Consider the following 16054-nt stretch of genomic DNA (forward strand, 5'->3'; position numbering starts at 1 on the left):
AAACAGAGGGCATGTGTAAAAGCAGACTCTTAAACATTGAGACGTCATCAGCTCATAAAGAAATTTTCCAGGGCAGGCATTATGGAGCAGCGGGTTACACCCTGGCCTGGGACACCAGCCTTCTTTCTATAATGGAGTGTGGATTCCAGTCGTAGCAGCTCCGCTTCTGATTCAGCTCCCTACTAAGGTATCTGGAAAAGCAGTGGAAGACGGCCCAAGTATTTGGACCTCTGCCAACCATGTGGGAGACCCAGATGGAGTACCAGCCTCCTGGATTCAGCCCGGCCCAGCCTGGTCTAGTCTTTTGGGGCCATTTGGGGAGTGACCAGCAGACAGAAGATCTTCCTCCCTCTCTCTCTGTTACTCTTTCAAATAAATAAATCTTTAAAAAAGAAATTCTCCAGCATGTTAATAATATCATAATTTGTTTGCCATCTGAAAATGAAAAGATCAACAATACATCCAAAGACACTGACTCCATACATTTTCCACAAAATATTTTTGATGTGGCAAAAACAAAATGTTTTTTGTATATTCTTAAGATGTATCTAAAATAAGCTCAATTCTATTGACCAAACGGCATAAGAATTATAAATTGTATAGCTGTGTATAATGCCCTTACTTAGAGCTATCAATAAAGTTTCTATTCAAGGAAAGGATTTCTGAAATATATGTAAGAAATTCAAAGTGACAAAGCAAAATTCAGGATTTATTGCAAATATGAAGACATCAGTAGAAAAGAAACCTGGAGCAGGATGCTCTAAACAGCTATAAGATTACCGCAATTAGTCCCAATCCAAACTTTCAATGGACTTTCCATCATGGGACAGGTAAACCGGCTGTTGAAGTTATCTTTTAAGAAATTCTTGAACCTTAACAGACATTTTTCAGACGAGGAAATCCACCTCAATATTTGTTGCAGCTCAATTCACAATAGCTAAGACATGGAATCAACCTAAATGCCCATCAACGGATGACTGGATAAAGAAATTATGGGATATGTACTTTATGGAATACTATACAGCAGTAAAAAACAATGAAATCCAGTCATTTGCAACAAAATGGAGGAATCTGGAAAATATCACACTGAGTGAAATAAGCCAGTCCAAAAGGGACAAATAGCACATGCTCTCCCTGATGATGACAACTAAACGAGCATCTAAAAGGAAACACACTGAAGTGAAATGGACACTATGAGAGACAATGACATGATCAGTCCTTGTCTTGACTGTTGAGGAACAACTTACTATTTTATTCCTTTTAGTATTTTTTGTTGTTGCTGTTGTTCTTTTTGTTCTACTTAATACCACTGGTTGAACTCTGTAATTAATACACAATTATTCTTAGGCGTTTGGAAGTTAACAGAAAAGTGATCTCTGTTAAATGTAAGAGCGGGAATAAGAGAGGGAGGAGATATACAGGTCGGCACATGCTCACTCGGACTTACCTCCAATGGTAGAGCTGGAAATGTGCCAGGGGATTCCATCAATCTTATCAAGGAGGCATGTACCAATGCCATCTCACTTGTTAAAGTGATAAGTTTAAGTACATAATTGATCAAAAAGATAGGGTAAGTGTCGAAGAGATTTCACAAATAAGACCAGTGTCTGCAAATAATGAAGGATAGAATTAAAAGGGAGAGAAATGATGGGGGGGGGGGGGCACAGGACATACAGCAGACTCATAGAATCGCAAATGCCCTAAACAACCCTTGGGGCATTCAGATCTGGCTAAAAGGCCCATGAGAGTCTCACAGGCATGGAAAGCCAAGCCACTGTGGCAAAAACAACCTGAATGAAAGGTCTCGGTGAACAAGACCCCAGCAGAAAGAATGGGCCATCAAAGGAGGAGGCACCTTTCTCTGAAGGGAGGAAGGAACCTCCACTGTAATATGGCCTTGACTAAATAAGTTCAGAGTTGGTGAACTCAAGGGGCTTCCATAGCCTCGACAGCTCATGGCAAGAGCCTTGGGTGATTACTGACATCATAAATAAGAGTGTCAATTACTAAATCAACAATGGGAGTCACTGGGCACAGGCTCCCCTCTCTGTCCTTAATGTGTTTTACTATGAGAGTTAAAGATAACACTTCTAGTCGAACAGTACTCTATATCTTATGCGGTTGTGTGGGTGCAGTCTGTTGAAATCTTTGCTTAGTATATACTAAGTTGATCTTCTGTATATAAAGATAATTGAAAATGAAACTCAATGAAGAGTGGGGATGGGAGAGGGAGTGGGAAATGGGAGGGCTGCGGGAGGGAGGGAGGTTGGGGGGGATGCCACAACAACACAAAAGTTGCACTTTGGACAAAAGCCTAGGGTGATTACTGATGCCATAAACAAGAGTGTCAATTTGTTAAGTCAACAACAGGAGTCACTGTGCACTTACTCCTCATGTAGGATCTCTGTCCTTAGTGTGCTGTACATTGAGATTTAATGCTATAACTAGTACTCAAACAGTATTTTTCACTTTATGTTTCTGTGTTGGAGCAAACTGTTGAAATCTTTACTTAATGTATGCCAAACTGATCTTCTGTATATAAAGAGAATCGAAAATGAATCTTGATGTGAATGGAAGGGGAGAGGGAGTGGGAAAGGGGAGGGTTGTGGGTGGGAGGGACGTTATGGGGGGGAAGCCATTGTAATCCATAAGCTGTACTTTGGAAATTTATATTCATTAAATAAAAGTTAAAAAAAGTTGCACTTGGTAAATTCACATTTATTAAATAAAAAATATAGAAAAAACATTTAAAAAATGAAGTCTAAAAAAAAAGAAATCCTTGAGTAACGGGAATTTGCTTTACATTTAAACCCCTCAAAATAAAATTTCACTCACAGTTTTCATGTAATATTTAATCTATAAAACCTCTCTGTTCTTATCTTATTTCCATCCATTCATCCCAATAGTATGCTTTTTGAATTATTTTTTCTTATTTGAGAGATAGAGAGAACAAAAAAGAGCTCCCATCTTCTGCTTCACTCCCCAAAAGCCCACAAGGGCCTCCCAGTTGGGGCTGAAGCTGGGAGGGAGCTGGGACCTTTACTCTGTGTCTGTGTCTCTCACATGGGCAGCAGGAATTCAATTACTTGAGCCCAGGGTCTGCATTAACAGGAAGCTGGAGTCAGGAGCCAGAGCTGGATATCAAACCCAGATACTTAACCACTAGGCAAAGGCCTGCTCACAAATACTGCTCTTTTAAAATTTCCTCTTCACAGCATCCAAACTGATGGGCTTTTTTGCTTAGTTCCACAGGCAGTCCCTCCCTCCACCTATCCCCCAAGCCCCCCAACCCTGATCACATCACCTCAGGCTCATGCCTCTAGAGAACCCATCCCAGAGAATCACACCCTCAACACCCACTTTGTTTTTTTACCACCTTGACTTAACAAACAAAGCTTTCTATTGGGGAAAAAAAAAAAAAAACAACAAACCACCACCTGGAATACCACAACTAAAAAGTAAATCAACTGCAAATAAGAAACAAGTACTGCATACAAATCATCAATGAACTTGATAAGACATCTAAAATTAAATGAAATTCCACAGGATGGTAAGTAACCAATACCTCCCATTCTGCCTCTACAATGTTTTAATGTTTGCACTTCAATAATTCACACCCCAATGACTATCAAACATATAAAACACAGGACTTCTTTTTTTTTAAACCTTTGGGGCCTCAATTTTTATTCAAACCACAAAGCAGGGTTAAGTGGGGCAGAGGAACCATAAGTGAATTTGGGGTAATTTGTTAGTAATTAATCAGTAAAACCATACAAGGTGAGATGTCATACAGAATTCTATTATTTTTTTTCTTTGCCTGCTTACAAGGCTTTTAAAGACCACTAGAATGAAAATACAAATAGACAACACAAAAATAAAAGGGAAAGCAATCATCTCCATTTTTTGGCAACACATTTAGAGGAGTGATTCTGCTCAAACAAAAGGACAAGTTTCAAGATATTCTGTTAACCGGCAGCTATTTTAAGGTAGGCCAAGGCTGCATTACTGCTGTCACACAGCCTACTCCCAATCTCTTGGCAGTTCTCCAACACATTCCAACTTTTTATGCACAGCATTGCTGGAATCATATCCCACTCATCCCTAAAGACACAGCACGTAAGATGTTGCCACCTTACCCAACCAGCCTGCCATTTCTTCCAGTAGGTCACTTTGCACACTGTTTGACCTTAAAGAAAAAAAAATCTGTGTGGACTCAGTTCGGTCCAAAAGATCCAACTCAAGCTGTTCACCCAAGTATCAGAATACCACTCAACATGGGGGGAAATATTATGCTTTATTGCTCAAAGGAAGGTTAAGTACTTGTCAACTAAAGGAGAATTGAAAAGCAAGATCATATCTCATGAAAAGCTCAATTCTAATCACTTCCCCACTGCCTACACGAAGAAGCAGATTACCCAGCAGCTGTATTTTAAAGATAATCTCAGTATTTAATAAGCCCCATTACCCCGTGAAATAAAGAGTTTAATACAGGAATATATCCTCCAAAGTCAGTGTACTTTCTAATCGTTAATATTTGGCACAAAAAAAAAAAAAAGAAAAAAGAAAAAGAAAAAAAAACCTCTTCAAAAACAAACTAGAATGGTTAACCACATGCTGCTACATTCCATTCTTGCTAAAAAACATACTTAATTAGCACATTTGAGTCTCATGCTCTGCACAGATGTACGACATTCCAGTGACAGGCCAGCTACTGATACACTCTGTGTATTTTATGTCTCTTTCAAGTAGGATGATTGAGCAGTTCTTAAGTATGACTCATAAAGATGTATTTATTTTATGTGAAAAAAGCTTTCCTTTAACAAAAGTATAGCCCAACAGAAATGACTATAATTTTTTTAAATATATGCAACTATACATTGAGAAAATAAGTCTTCACAGCCAGAAATAAATATATATAAAGTTCAAATGACAGAGAATAATCTTCCCGCAGAACAGGATGACACATTAGCCTGCTCTCTAATTAAACTTTTAAGACTCAAATGCGATTTTAGAGCTAAGATGAAAGCTGATGTTCTTAATGTCAGGAACCCCCACTTCAAAAGCAAAATCAGCCATTCAAAATGAGAAACCATGCCGATTAGCAGGCCAGCTCAGGAATTCCTTTAGCAGTTAGCGCTGGTTTTAAAACAGGCAAACTCTCTATGCTTCCCTCTCTCTTTCTCTTCTCAAATTAAAGAAACACACACACACAACTTTTTTTAAACAGAAGACAAAAAAAACCTACCTACCTTTAGGACAAAGAATAAAACACAAAGCGGGTGCTGCTTGCTTTCCTTCCCAAAGGGCACAACAGTCTTTCTGCTGTAGGATGGGGGCGCTTCCTGACTCCGCCCCTGCAGATAAGCTGGGTATTTAAGGAGGAGCTGGCAGCACAGAGTTGTCAACCTCTCTGTGAAAAGGAACAGGCCCCTCTCAGAAGTCACCTGACTGACACCTCTGGCCATCACTCGCCTCCCAAAATAGTGACAGGTGTTCTCATCCAGCCAGACGTCTGGCTAGCGGTCACATTCCAGCCCCGGCCCTCCCCTGAGCTGGGCCACCAGGTCCACTCTGGGCCCTGCCCGCTCACTGCCATCCCAAGTATCAGACCTCAACAGTCACAGCTCCTGGAGGCCACGCCAAGATCCCTACCCCCCCTCAGACAGCACGTGCACAATAACTGTGGGGAGCAACCGGACTAGACTAAGTTACTGGAATTAAGACTTATTCTATGCATCTGCTCTCCCACAATATGGCGCTGGGAGAGAAGTAAACAGCTTCCGCACAGCTGCCTCCAGTTCAACCAATTAACTGTAGGACTTGCTCCTGATTGGAGGAGAGCAGCGTACTCGGCGTGTGGGCAGCCGAGTTGGGATTGGCGGAGGAGGACTATAAAGGAGGAGAGAGACGGCATGCACCAGGAACATCTATGGGGAACATCTAAGGGAACCCGTGCAGCCCCCGAGAGAACCGGCCGGCGGTGTGCCGCTCCCCTGCGGAAGTGGGGAATGTGGCCAGGGGGAACTGCCCTTCCACGGAGGTGGAAGGGATAGTAGCCAACCCGGGAAGAACCAGCAGCAAACCCGGGGAGGGCCGAGCAGACGAAAGAACAGCGCAGGGTTCAGTGTCGTTCCTCCACGAAGAGGGGGAGCGACATAATGGTGCCGTGACTCAGATACGAAGCCTAGGCAGGGCTTAGTGTCGTTCCTCCACGAAGAGGGGGAGCGACATAATGGTGCCGTGACTCGGATATGAAGCCTAGGCAGGGTTTAGTGTCGTTCCCCCATGAAGACGGGGAGCGACAAATAACCACCAAGCATTTTCCCTTGGTGCGTTTCAGCCACTTGCAGAGAGAAATCAGGTCCCCACCAGGTGGGGAATTTCTGACAGAACAGCTGCATCTCCTGGCCTCCAGCATCCCGGCCCCATCACCCAGGCCAACCCGGCTTTCCCTCTGTGCAAGAGGCCTCTCCACCCTTCAGTGCTTAAACCTGAGGAGAAGGTCATTTGCCACCTTTCCCCAGTGCTCCCCCAGCCCAACATTCCTGAAGGAAATTGCTGGAAAGGCTCTCTCTCTCTCTCTCTCTCTCTCTCTCTCTCTCTCTCTCTCTCTCGCTCCTCAATGAAAGGACACTTCTCCCCTCTTCCCACTGGGCATGTGGAGAAGCCATTTTAGCTCCTTCCTCAGAGAGAGGTCTAACACCAGAATTAAGAAGTACCAGCAAGTCACCTCCAGCATCCAAGATCCCAGGGATTAGAGAACTGGCTGGCATCTTCAAACATGGACCCCACTTTTTCTTCTACAAACAGAGCCTAGATCCAAAGGCAGAAGGTTCAAGAACTCAGCTAATAGGAAGACCCTAAGAAAGCAACACTCTCATGTATGCTTTCAACAAACCAAAGGCAGCCCAGTGACGTGTACGACGTCTAAAATCAAGACTGTGACAGCCACATCCATTCCACATGTGACACATTACAGGGCAGCTGTTTAAAAGACTCCCTGAAAGCTGAGGACAAAAGTAAAATCGGATATTGTCTGAAGACCATGGAGATGTCTCTCAGGAGAATTAATGCAACTCTAGTGGGAATTCCCTTCCAAACAAAACAGAAAGCACAGATTACCTCATGAGAACTTAATTCCCGGTATTTTTCCACAGTAAAAAAGATTTTATTCAGGAAGAGAAGATCTGAATGACCCCACTTTGAATTCTCCTTCTTCACCAGCGCTCTTTGCCGCCTGCGCCCCTCAGACAGACCAGGGCAGCAGAGCTATTCCTGCCGCAGTTGTAACTGACTCCCCTTCAGATTTTGTTCTGCCACGCAGCATGCAGAAACCACGAGACGTCATCATGTGATTACACACACTGTCAAAACTTCACATCTTTTGGCCTCAGATGTGAGGATGAGGCGCTGTTATGTATTTATGAGATGAAGAAATACTGAAGGGAAGAAGGCTTAAAGGACAACACCAAAATGCTAACTGCATGTTTCCGGAGTCATGGGATACCTAGTGGTTTTAATTTCTTCTCTGAGTTTCTCTTTATTTTCTGCGTGATCTGAAATATTTGTGATTTTAGTAATAAAATTTTTTATATTTTATTACAATGGGGTTTTCTCCTAACTTACGCCTTTATGAAGCTATATATTCTTCATAAACCGGTCAGGAAAAAACTATAGCTATTACAATATATCACCAGACATACTCAACAATTCAATGTGGCTTAAAAAGTTCTAATGTGGCTTAAAAAGTGAGTTATTTTATACCTTTTAAGAATATTGTAACTAATTATAAAAGATCTCCTAAATACAATGGAAAATGGTTAAACATCACAGAACAAAATAAATTAAGCATTGTTTTAAGAAAGAATCTGGGTTTTCCTTCCCCTTTAAGTAAACAAGATAAAAGGGAAAGGGGCCAAAAAGAAAACAGGCCCCACCCCACGCTAAGACTCTGCACAGTCGGTGAAGAACATTCCAGAAAAATGTGCAGCCCTTGAACATCTAGTCTTGACCTTAAGGCAAACATACTAGAAACAGTCACCCAAGAGGGTGGGGGAGCAAGCAGAAGCTTCACCCCAGCCAAGCCGGGCATCAGAAGCTGATCTCCTGGACACTGTTTAAGTGAGGCTCCCCAGTGGCCCAGTCCCGGCATCTTTTCCCACACTCTGGAAATAATGAAACACCAAGGCCCCATCAAATGCACATTTAATGAAGTTAAAAGAAAAATCTTTTTAAATTTTAAGTGTTCTTTACACTTTATTATCAATGTTGCTTTTATCTAGGTTCTGATAGGAAAAAAATTGAACAAAAGCAAATTGGGCTTACTAGTCATTTTATTTGTTTGGCTTTTATCCAGCTAAAATGAAGTTTACACTGGAGTTTCAGGATATTTTTGATAAAGAGCAAGAACTTCTTAAGTATTTCCAAAATTTGGAAAGCATGGAGAGAAGAAATACTTACAAGAGAGATGGAAATCTTTCAATATTCTTTCACCCAGAGATAACCACCATTAACAGGCTTAAGAACTTTTTAAGCATAAACATATTCAACTATATCTATTGCACACTGAACATATATGAATCAAAAGAATAAATTCTATGTATGAATCATTTTAAATTTCATCCAATTGCTCTGTTGGTAAAAATCTGTAGTTATGTTCTAATGTTTATTTTACTGCCTAACTATTGGATTCAAATTTGTATATTAAAGTTCAAACTTAGGAAACTCCGGATTCCAGAGAATAAATATCAAGTAGTTCTAAAAACCATTCAGGTGTTTACTTTTTCACACTTGAATGTTTATTAAGAATGGAATTATGACTCCTAGGAAACAAAGTCAATGACGCCGGCGCCCTAGCGCAGTAAGTTAATCCTCCGCCTGTGGCGCTGGCATCCCATGTGGCCACCGGTTCTGGTCCCGGCTGCTCCTCTTCCGATCCAGCTCTCTGCTGTGGCCCGGAAGGGCAGTGGAGGATGGCCCAAGTCCTTGGGCCCCCGCACCCACACGGGAGACCAGGAGGAGGCACCTGGCTCCTGGCTTCAGAACAGCGCAGCTCTGGCTCTAGCGGCCATTTGGGGAGTGAACCAACAGAAGGAAGACCTCTCTCTCTGTCTCTCCCTCTCACTGTCTGTAACTCTACCTCTCAAATAAATAAATCAAATCTTAAAAAAAAAAGTCAATTTAAAACAATCTTTTAAGTATAATATCTTGCTATCTTGCTTTCATATCTTAAAGCACAGTAAACCCTGAAACCATCTTCAAATAACCATTTAAAGTTCATGGCAGAAAAATACATAAAATTCACGGACTAACCTCATATATTTTTGTAAACTACATTTCACAAAGTACTAATACAGTTGAGGACTTGGATCACAAAACAAAGTACCTCCCAAATATTTTCCCTACTAGCTAAGGACAATTTGACTCATTCACTTGACACTTTCAAAATACTGTCTCTATGAAGTTCCCCACTTGGAATTTTATCTTCATTTCTAACCAATTCCAATGAAACACGATGGTCTAACTGGTTACAAAATTAACCTTAGCACCAGAGTCTGGGCCTCCACAAATGTGAACAACCATGTCAGCAGAACTGCCTGCTCTCACAGCTCAAGGGTAAAGGCTGGAAAAAATAAAAAAACCCTGGTCTGCCCCACTTGAGTTGACCAAGTTAGTGTGGAGACTCCAGTAAACATTCCAAACATCTATGAATGCTCTACCTTCTCTCAGGCCCACAATCTTCAGATGTTGACTTACTCCTTTGACCATTGCTCTTGGAAAAGTACGGATGACTGATATGATAATCAATCCTTGGAAATTTTACACTATTCCTTAACAATGGTCTACAGTGGTCCAGATCTACTTTTTCCTTCCTTTTTAAAAATGTATTCATCTGAAATGTAGAGTGATAGATACAGAGGGAGGGACAGAGTCAGAGACAGCTGTCATTCACAAGCTCACTCCCTAAATGCACCCAACAATCAAGGGTAGGGCCAGGCAGAAGCCAAGAGCCAAGAACTTTATCCAGGTCTCCCATGTGAGTAGCAGTAGCCCAAGGCCTTCATCCGCTGCCTCCCAAACACTTTAGCAGAACCTCCAAGGAAAGCATGGAACAACTGGTGCTGAAACCTGGCACTCCAATATGGGATGCCCATGGTCCAAGTGGGGGCTTAACTCTGTGAGCCCTAATGCCTGCACCCCCATCACTTTTTTGATTATGAAAAAAGTGGTCTTCATGGTCACTTACATTGTTTACTGTACTCTTCTCTGTGAAATATTTCAAAACTAAAAATAACAAACATTAAATCATAGGAATTTCCTTTCATACAAGAAAGGAAATCACTCATTAACCTACCATCCAAAGCAAATCATTAACATTTTAATGTATTTTCTTTCCAGTTTTTTACATAATATAGCAAAACTGTAGTCATACTGCATTATGCAGCTTTGCATACAGATTATTTCCACTGAGCATTACGCTGTTAGCATCTGCCCATTTCAGTAATATTCTTCCTAACCATTATTTAAGCACTGTATTCAATTCCATTCCATGCTTATACCATAATTGATTTGATTATGCCTTGTGGAAAAACAGTTTTGTTTTTTCACCATTAAGATTGGTAAGAATATCCTTTTTTTAAAACCTCTGTGCATGGGCCAGTGCTGTGGTTTAGTGAGCTAAAGCCTCCACCTGTGGTGCCAGCATACCACATGGGCGCCACTTCAGGTCCCGGCTGCTCCACTTCCAATCCAGCTCTCTGCTATGGCCTGAGAAAGCAGCAGAAGATGCCCAAGTGCTTGGGCCCTTGCACCTATGTGGAAGACCCAGAAGAAGCTGCTAGCTTCTGACTTCAGATCGGCTCAGTTACGGCCACTGGGGGAGTCAACCAGCCAACTTCCTCTCTCTGTAACTCTCTCTCAAATAAAAATTCAAAACCAAAAACCAAAAAACACCTCTGTCCAGGACGGGCACGTGGCCTAGTGATTAAGCCAATAGTTAAAGACACTGGCATTCCACACTGGCATGCCTGGGTTCCATACCTGGTTCTGGCTCTGAATTTCAGCTTCCTGCTAACGCAGACCCTGGGAAACAGTGGTGATGGCTCCAGTATCTGGGTCCCAGCAACCCTCATGGGAGTCCTGGACGATGTTCCCACTTCCCAGCTTCAACCCTACCCCCCGGCTCTAGCCGTATCAGGCATTTGGAGACTGAAACAACAGATGGGAGAAGCACATGCTTTCTCTCTCCCCATCTCTCAAATAAATTTTTTTAAAAAACTTTTAAAAAATCTTTGTCTTTAATTTTGAATTTTTTTTAGGTTACGGAGTTACACATGAGATTTCAATCCAAAATGCACACATATTTAAGGCTTCTGTAAGTCTGCATTAATCCAAATACTTTTCCAACAGTAATAGAGAGATCCCACCTCATAGCAGCCTGAAAGCATTTTTTACCAAGTAGAATGAAAATACTAATCTATTATTTTACATTGTGGTGCATATACCAAGGAGTGTGAGCAGTTTAATAGTTTTCAGTCTCCTTGATTTTTTCTTTTATAAACTAGCTATTTATATTCTTTCCCCAGACACCAGGGTTACATGTAATGACTGCCTGTCTATTTAAAACATACATATACAACAAATACAAGCAAACTTCAAAAAGTTCATGGAAATGCATCTTATGAAAAAACTATGCATAAGTTTCAATTTTTTTGGCACCAAAACAAATTTATCATTAATTTCATTTGTCCATGAACATCCTGAAGTCCCCTCATATATTTATCAAGTTTGCCTTCCCTATTATTCTGACATGCTACAAAGAAACAAGCTTAATATAGACTGAATTTGGCATCATTCACCTAAATGATTGATACTATTTACTGGAATGTATGCTTTTTTTAACAAATCAAGCAATTCTGATGCAAAAGAAAGCACAAAATTGAGGCAAATTAAACAAAAATTCCATATTCTATAATCACTAAAATTTACCATGATAGGTAGTGGGCAATCTCATTTAGCCTTAATAATCTTGTTTGAAAGGTACTGTTGTACCACCGTTTTAAATGAAGAGGCTCGGGCATACAGAGGTCTAGGCAGTTTGCCCAAGGTCACCCAGCACGTGAGCAATTGACCAGCCAGGTCGTATAGCTGCCTAAGTCATGACCTCTCTCCAACTACACTGAGGATGCTGCCATAACCTCAAACTAACCTGTTTAAATGCAAAATTAATTTGCTTCCAAAACAAATATCCACTCATGCCCCTGACTTACTTGTCATAGTCATCAACCACTTTGTTATGATTTGATTTTAAAACCCTTATCACCTCAGTTCCTCATCCACTGGGCCCACCTTCCATCCAATCATCCTACAAACCTTTGGGACAGGACTGGATCTTCACATTCCTTCTCAACATCTCCTCTCTTCCTCATTCCTTTGGCCTCCATTATAACTTGCTCCCTTAACCTCTGGACCCCACAATCATCCTTTCCTGTGTCCTTGATTCTCGTTTCTTCCCATCTCACTGTATTCTAGACATTGCTGATGTAGTGAGCTACTCAAATATTTTATAATCACGGACTTTAGAGATATATAGGATCTTAAAAACTGAGCGCCAGATTTCATCAATGGGTAGTACAATATTCCTGAGGCTCTGTATCAGCTCAACAGGAAAAGAGTACCATTAATGATTCTTTTTTTAATCATTTATTTATTTGAAAGAATGACAGAAGAGAAGGGGTAGAGACTGAGAAACTGACTGATCAATTTCCATATACTGGTTCATTTCCCAAATGCCCACAGCAGCCATAGCCAGGCCAGGCCGAAGTCATCTGGGCCTCCCACTTGGATGGAAGGAACCCAAGGACTTGGGCCATCATCCACTGCCTCCCACGCAGGTTGGCCAGAAGCTGGTTCAGAAATGAAGTAGGGAGGACTCAACCTCAGGCACTCTGATAAAAGATGCAGGCATCCCCAGCGGTGGCTTACCTCCCAACACCACAATGCATGCCCCATGACTGACTTTAGATGTCTGTCAGTGTTACAGAGTGAACAGGATTTGATGCTTCAAACTCAAGTCATATGTTCATGGTTAACTTAAGGATGGAGACTTGATCCAATTACCGTGCCTAGGAGGTGAGCCTGCAGGAGGTCTTTATAGAAGGCTGGTTATATAAGCCAAAGGTGCTTCCTGTATCTCTGCTTCCTGGCTTGCCCTGGTTTGGTTCCTCCATACATGCTCCACCACTGCCAGCCTCCTCTAGAAGCCAAAGTAAAAGGGCCACCCCATCTGAGAATGTGACCCTCCAAATTGTGAGCTGAAATAAACCTTTCTCCCCTAAGTTGCTCCTTGCAGGTATTTTAGTTACACTAACAAAAAGCTAACACAGCCAGGGACATATGGGATTCCCACCATTTACTATGTTTTAACTTTAAAATTGGATATCAAGGGGCCAGCACTGTGTTGCATCAGGTAAAGCTGCTGCCTGCAATGCCAGCATTCCACGGCGATGCTGGCTCAGGTTCCGGCTGCTCTACTTCCAATCCAGCTCCCTGTTAATACGCCTGGCAAAAGCATGGCCCAAGTGCTTGGGGCCCCACTACCCAAATGGAAGACCTAGATGAAACTCCTGGCTCTAACTTCTGGCTTTGACCTGGCCCAGCCCCAGCCATTGCAGATGGAAGATCTCTAACTCTCCCTCTCTTTGTAACACTGACTTCCACGTTTATGTAAACAAATCTTTAAAAAATGAATGTTAGAATAAGATATTTAATAGCTCTTTTGATAGAAAAATGTTTAGGAATCTTTTGCAAAACATACCAAAAAGATCAATGCTCACACAGCTCACACATTCCCAAGAGAAAGGAATGGAGCTATGAAGAACAGAATACCTACTGGAAGGCTGGCACTACGCACTGCTGCCTCATGCTAACTATATGAGAAAGTAAGCAAGACTATTTCAATTTTTCTGATGATGAATGTGTGGTCTCTACAGTAACTAGTCCAAGGCCAGCTCCTGGTCATGGCCACGTGACTAGTATACAATAACACTAGTATTTGTGCCCAGATCCATTGCGACTCCAAACTAATGCTCTTTTCAAACTAAGGAAACAATTTCTGCAGTAACAAAGTCATCCTCCCACACCTTAAAGCACAAAAACTGATTATGACTCTATTAAAACTCTGTTATTCATCAAAAGAAAACACAAATAGTTTTAAGAAAACACAATCTAGGATACATTTTTTATTCACATACTACCATATAATCCACAAGGGATCAGTAGGTGAGCTACATTTACAGCTCCTACCAACAAATAATAAATCCAGAAGAAAAATGAGTATAAGACTTAACAGGCACTTCACAAAATGGGGAACCCAACTGGTCAATAATATAAACACTTAAACTTCAATAATCAGGGAAATTATAAAGAAAATATACAGGGGCTGGCGCCATGGCTCACTTGGTTAATCCTCCACCAGAGTTGGGCAGATTGGAAGCCAGGAGCCAGGAGCCTCCTTGAGGTATCCCATGCGAGGACAGGGGCCCAATCACTTAGGCCTTCTTCTACCACCTTTCCCAGGCCATAGCAGAGAGCCAGGTCAGAAGAGGAATAGCTGGGACTAGAACTGGCATCCACATGGGACGCTGGTGCTGTAGGCAGAGGATTAACCTACTGCGCCATGGTGCCAGCCCCAACAATCACTCTTGAAAAAATCACTCTTCAGCATCTACTAAAGTTAATAATGCACATCTCCTGTGGTCCAACAGATTTCATTAGAGAAACAGGCAGAGACATATTCTACACATGTATCAGAAGATGTACAAGAACCACTCATACCAATCCTTGTGTAACAGCAAAAAACTGGAATTAATCCAAATCTCCATCTACAGTAGAATGAGTAGATAAATCACAGTGGAATACAATACAGCAGCCAAAATTAACAAACTAAAGTAACAAAATGAATAAATCTTTGGAACATAATGTTAATCTAGAAATGCAAGTCACAGAAAGTCAGGAAAAGTGTCATTTTGCTTCTACAAGGCGCACACAAAATAAACATTTTTTTAAGAGCATAAACCAAAGAAAAGGGGATGATAGGCAGAAAATTCAGGATGGGGACTTCCTCGAATGGGATGAGAGAGGAGTTCTGAATGTTTAAGGTTCTTCTCAAACTGGACGGTGGCTGCCGGAGCATCAGTGGCTTGTGATTCTTCAACATGTATTTTAGGAACATTATTGTGTATCTACTAATTAGCTCATAAAACACTACTTAAGGAAAAAAAAAAAAAAAAGAGGGCAGGACAGGGAGCCAGAGGGGAGTAGAGGGGAGAACAGGAAACCCTGAGCTCCTGGGCTCCAGCTCTGATGCCTCAAAGCCCATGCCTTCTCTAAGGAACAAAGCATTGGTTTTCAACTTTGGAAGTATTTGCAACAAGAACCGGAAACACTGATTAGCCTGAACTCTAGTAAGTATGACTCTTCCACCTCAAAATTAAATGGGTTTATAAAGTAATTCTGTATTTAATAATTTACAGGGTACATCACTTTCTTCCTCACCATTTATTTAATGATGCAAGCAGGAAAAAATGTACTGACACTTAAGAAAGAGAACAGAGACACGAGAAGAAACCTTTTTATACTGGGGTCCCGTAGCTGAAGGAATAGCGCAATCTCAATTTAACGTGCACACAAATCAGTTAGGGGTCATATTAAAAGGCAGATTCTGACTTTGGGGGGTTGGACTGGAGTCAGGGTGAAAGAGCCTGCATCTACTTCAAGTGCAGGTGCTATTGATGCTGGTGCCCGTGAACCTCACGATGGCAGCAAGAGATGTTATGACGTCTTCTCTAGAGATGTTTAAAACAGAAATAGGGGTGTATGAAATCGGGATAACTTAGCCTCACCCACCAAAGAGTAAAGATCGATGATGTAATTCCTACAGTATATAAACATGAATACAGCACAAATGTTTCCCAAAAGTCTGAATATTAAGCTAGCTCTTTTAACGTGGGAATACAAAAAGACTGAAAACTTTCAAGAGAAATTCACGGCAGAT

The 16054-nt window shown here is 41.5% G+C and overlaps 1 protein-coding gene across 8 annotated transcripts in view; it reads right to left on the reverse strand.

Moving 5' to 3' along the window:
- Window positions 1–16054, reverse strand: part of SPTBN1 (spectrin beta, non-erythrocytic 1) — a 213265-nt gene that overhangs the window by 193655 nt on the left and 3556 nt on the right. The window contains exon 1 of one of the 8 annotated variants that reach the window (XM_089327647.1): window positions 5250–5488. The exons of the other annotated variants lie outside the window; for them this stretch is intronic. The gene's annotated coding sequence lies outside the window, so the exon portion shown is untranslated. Of the gene's footprint in view, window positions 1–5249; window positions 5489–16054 lie in introns of those variants that run through there. 8 annotated transcript variants of the gene reach the window in all.

The sequence above is a fragment of the Oryctolagus cuniculus genome, chromosome 2 (assembly GCF_051225735.1).
Source record: "Oryctolagus cuniculus isolate XC-2025 breed Fujian yellow rabbit chromosome 2, ASM5122573v1, whole genome shotgun sequence".
Lineage (NCBI taxonomy): Eukaryota > Metazoa > Chordata > Mammalia > Lagomorpha > Leporidae > Oryctolagus > Oryctolagus cuniculus.